Genomic DNA, 5,478 nt, shown 5'->3' with positions numbered 1-5,478 from the left:
AAAAAAAAACAAGGCTCTCATCAACTTTATTATTACCTTAGTCCATACTAATGTATAAAATGTAGGTACGTAGTACCTATTTAGATAATTAAGATTTTCAACCTTTTCCTAAAAGAACAAAAAAAGAAAAGCACGAGGTAGTTAAAACGGTTCAAGGTTGTTTTTCGGCAGTCGGAATGTCAACCTAAAGCCAGTTAATTGAAACCTTGGGGGCTGCCAATGCTAGGTACTAGGTAGCCAATTCTGCAAGACATTCGATGATGCGCACCGCTACCAACTCTAACCAAAAAAGAAACCCACTCAAATCAAGATATCTAGATTAACCTTGGTTATATGTATGTGTATCGTGGGGGGGAATAAGGGGGATAGGGTGATAGTTCTCTAGATTATGGTTTGTCGCTAATGGTTTGTCGTTTGCCGTTTGTCGTTTACCCTCTCACGTTTCGCAACCGCAACCGATACACAAATCGAAATCGAAATCGAAGGAATAGGCATTGTCCCTCCATCCTTTTCCGATTCCCGGTGTACTTATCGATGATGGAGAAACACACCATAAACAACAACCAGGACAACACACATGCCATGCGCACATTCGCCGACGACGATCCCTCTAGCAAACCAATACAATTTCACTCTATTCGAATCTACTACTGATCCAACTAATACAACTAATACAACTAACACATCTGATACGACCGATACAACCAATCCACCAGTGGTACTCCTCTGTATCCCAACTAATCTAGCAGCTACATACCTACATAGTTATCCAACGGGGTATCCAACGGGACTCTCTCCCTCGTTGTGTCATCATGTCATGGCGATAATAAAACGTTGCCTGACTTCCCCTGGCCAGTCACAACAACTAAACGACCAGACGCAACCAGACGCAACCTACCATTACACGCCGACCTTGCATTGGCCCCATGTCGTCAACCCCCGTAGTTGTAGATCTCGCTATGTCGTAGGACGGCGGTGCTAAACCTCCGTCCAACAGCAGCACGCTCCGCGGCTCCGCGAGCCCTTTTCCCTCCAGCCTGTGCCTCGCGCGTCTCGAAAACATCCTCCTGGCCCAACGACGACCCTTCGAGGTTGGGCAAGATGCCCGGCTACTATGGTTATACACTCGCGATATATCTCCTCTACTACGCTTCGCTTCTTACCGGAGTTATTTACCCGGCTAGAGTGAGCACCTGACCTGATCGGGCGTACCGGTGCTCAAAACTTACGATGGCGCTCACCGCTTCCAGGAGCGTGTCGTTATTAAGTTGATGACTATACTGATATCTGCACTGATACCATAATATTATAATATTATCCTCGACGGTGTATTAATAATACCACCGGCATTAGGGGGACATTTTCTTTGCAAGGACATTCCAATCTCGGAAATGCTTTAGAATATTCTAGTCCCTTTTCCCTCACCGTCATGGTCCGTGTGGTGTGTACAAGGCCTTGCTTGGCCTGCCCTAAGCTTAAAATGCGGTTTTCAGGCGCGGGTGGAGATGCCAGATGCCAGAAGCCAAAATTCGCCCTGTCGATAATGTGTACTAGTCCCCGACCTAAACGAGATGGACGACGAATGGGCTGGAAGGGGGGGTTGGCCTCGGCGTGAGAGCGGGAAAAAAAAAACCAAAAAAGGTTCCAGGAGAGGGAGAGAAAAAAAAAAAACTAAGCATTCCTTGGCTCTCCCCACGCGCAGATTTCTTCGAACCGTTACCTACGGAGATGGTACCGAAGCTTAGGTGAAGAAGGGCACTGGAGGAACAGAAGAGGGAGAATGAGGAATTACGTCAAAATTTCTACATAGTAGTGCGATCATCAGGTCCTGCAATTATTCTCCTCTCCACAGGCGTACGAACTCCCATTCGTCTCCCTACGCCCATCATCATTTGCTAACGGTGTACGATTTCACACGTCAAGATAATCTTCCCCAGATCCAGCCAGACCTAGCGTGTCGAGCGGTTTCACAGATAGTCAGATAGTCGAAGGGGACGCTTCTATCTGAACAGCCTAGCAGTCTAGTACGTTAGCACGTTAATAGCAAGTTAGCAGCTTAGGCACGCTAAAGAAGAGGAGGGGGAACGACGAAGACGAAGACGAAGATCCGATGCACTTGTACTATGTACATGGTAACCGACTCCTGCTGTCCTGTCACAAAACGCCGAAACCGTCTTCGAGAAGGCAGATCTCTTTTCTTTCTGCAGCCCTGCTCAAGGACCCTGTTGGGTGCATGCCTTAACTCCACATCGTCATGCTGCAATTAGCGTCAGGGGGGGTTCCTAGACACTGGCCAATCGTAATCTCGTCGCTCGACATCGATCCATTCATTTGCGCAACACCGTATTTTCGTATCGTATTTGTCCGCAGGACGAGGAAGACTCCCTCAGGTTCGGGCCATCGCCAAAATACCAAAATACCACCCATAGCAGCATCGGCTCGTATTTTCGCTTCATACAAGAGTCGGCGAGCAAAGCATAGCCCACCCTTTTGGCATACCAGCATAGCATATCAGCATACCGGCATACCGGCATACCAGGGCTGCGAGACGGCCATTTTTAGCATTATGCACTGCTGTCTGCACCTACATACGCTCTAAGATGCAGGCTGCGACTGTTCCAATATTCCAATGTTCCAATGTTCCAATATTCCAGTGGTCTAGTGTTCTAGTATTCCAGTATTCCAGTATCCCGATTCTCTAAGAACAGAAACACACATTTAGCGGTGGACGATTCTCAACTTCATTCATCCCACGGCACTGTGGCCTTCTATGATCGGGCGCTGTCCAGCCTAAACAGGAATCTTAGAACCGGTGCACATATCTATCGGACCTCCGAGGCTCGTCTGGCCTGGCCGAAATCTAATAGGCAATAGGCAATAGGCAATATGTAATAGCACCTCATTTAGCTACCTTTCTTTCCTTTCTTTGCCTTCGAGTTGCAGCAACGTAGTAGTCTACGAGAAAGGTGCTGTGCTTGGGCGGTTCTTGGCGACGATCGGTTTTCAGCTCCCATGAATTGGATTCGTGAGCAGATCAACCGGCTTACGTCCAATCAACCTGCAGAATGTGCTTCCAATCCGCTCTGTCCTACGTTTCCTAGGGTAGGCAGCGCGAGGAGGAGCAAAGCTGCAAGCCACGGAGTCACGGACGACATTCGCCGGCATCTTCGGCACTGACGACTCTGATGATCCTGACGGTGGAGATGTTTTCTTTATTTCATACCTATTTTATATCCCATTTTATTTTTATCTTGGTTTATTTGCTTTATTTTTTTTCGGGAAAAAATCCATGTCTAATCAGCTCCCAATGTGGAAGTTTTTAAAGCGAGCGAGCGGACTAGACCATACCTACATGCTAACCCACAACCATGAAGTTGATGATGAGGTATAGTATGTATCCCGATGCGTCGCAGCAGGCACTTGTCGCTGTGCCTTGTAGTCTCGGTCACTTCAACTCCTGGTAACGATGGCAATAAGGCGAACTGAACCCCTCTCCTGGGTCCTCCAAACACATGATCACTTCTATCGTCGAATAAACATCGATTGATCTTCCTATCTCCCTGTAGAGCATCCCGCCAAATGCGAGATCGAAGAGGGATCCATCTTGATGACAGTACAGTGGACGGATACATATCATAGGCTCCCGTGTAATCCTTGCCCTAACTAATGGGAAAACCCGTTTTGGAATCGATGCGGACTCTCACTGGTGCCATCAACACCGCTTATTGAAAGATATGGGCCTCATGATTGGCCTGTCTTCTCGACCCTTCCTAACAATCCGCGTGGAACAAGGCAGGGGCAGGTGTCACGAGGACTTTTTCGACCATGTTCTAATGTCTAAAGCCTCTGACATATGCGGGACGATACCACAATATTAGGCATGCTTCTTCAAACAGCGTTTAGACCGCGATTGCTATTTATCGAGATTCCATGAAGTCCCATGAAGCCCCATGAAGCCCCATGAAGGCGTGGAGATGGCCATCGTCAATCCCCGTCCGTACCCCTCAATAACAATATCTATCTATGTCATACTTACAGTACACATACGCCATATTACAAGCCGTGCAATTTAGGTGGCGGGCATTCTCGCGCCGCAGAAAGAAAATAAGAGAAAAGAAAAGAAAAGAAAGTACATATGATGCCGGAAAGGCATGATCGTCCAGGACGACCAGGTTAGTATATAAAACGGCGTCAATACTATATACTCGATCACGCCAGCAACGCATCCTCCAAACATTCTACTCCCCTTCGCTCGTCGCTCGTCACTCGTCATCGAGTCAAGACTAACGCGGGTGGTAGTCTTCGGCCTATTATCCTGGACGTAACCCTCAACAGTACCCAATGCAGAGGATGCTCGATGGTGAGTGAACGATGCAATCCCTCTCGTCGATCCGGGACTACGTCCCTAGCATCAAGACCACGACGCGAGGTAACGTCCCCATGCAAGTAAAGGAAAGCCACCCATGCACGCCAACTGCGTAGGGCTTTTTAAACAATTAGAATGGCTCAATTGGCAAGCCTAGCCACATTCTGATCCGAGGATGACGATTAGTGCGGCAGCCATGCCCCTGCACGTCAACCTCGCTAAGAGCGGCTCGCAGAGAATCTATGGGAGATGGCAATCGTCTATCTTGGAACGATGTGATCACGATGTATGTACGTACGTACGTACGTTATGTATGTATGTATGCATTATGTAGGTAGGTAGGTAGGATGTAGGTGTCGACGGCTGTGCCACATTATTCCCTCGTGGGCTTATTTCGAATCGACGGCACGCATTATTTCTAAAAAAGGGCCCCCAAAAGTTCATGCAGCCCTCATCCTCCGTCGCCATCGACCGACTTTTCTCAGTCTATGGCCGCAACACCATCAATCGCACATGTATCGTCGTACTGATGCAGAGACTGCCTTTCGGATAGACCCCCGCGGGCATCGTTGCACAGCGAGCCGCCAATGTCGCGTGCTCTGGTTCGTAGTAATGAGAATTTCCCCGGACTTCGTATCGTAATTCACATCGACATCCCATCTCACTCCCATGCCCGGTTTCAAGAATTCGGTTTCGACTGATCATCTAATCATACATATCCACTCTTATCTCGACTTCTCCCGCATCAACATACATGATATCAACGTGGGGATCTGCGCGGCTACATGGCTGACTAAAAACTAACCTCGGGTGTCTCGAACCTCGCCTACGGTCCGCGCGTACGCACATACACATACATACATATCATACATACCATACATGCCATACATACACGTACATACTTTCCTTGGTATGCCCGCTCCCACATATCCCTCACGATGTTACAACCGACATCGCGTAGTCGGTCGTAGGCGGTCTCGATGATGCGAGGCACGCCACGGAAGGCGAGGGGGGAACGAGGGGGGACGAGGGGGGGGGGGGGGGGGGGGGGGGGGGGGGGGGGGAGGTGGGGGGGGGGGGGGGGGGGGGGGGGGGTGATCGGGGCGCCGTGA

This window comes from Annulohypoxylon maeteangense (assembly GCF_022496945.1).
Source record: "Annulohypoxylon maeteangense strain CBS 123835 unplaced genomic scaffold GGS22scaffold_13, whole genome shotgun sequence".
NCBI lineage: Eukaryota > Fungi > Ascomycota > Sordariomycetes > Xylariales > Hypoxylaceae > Annulohypoxylon > Annulohypoxylon maeteangense.
Note: the sequence above shows the minus strand (reverse complement) of the source record.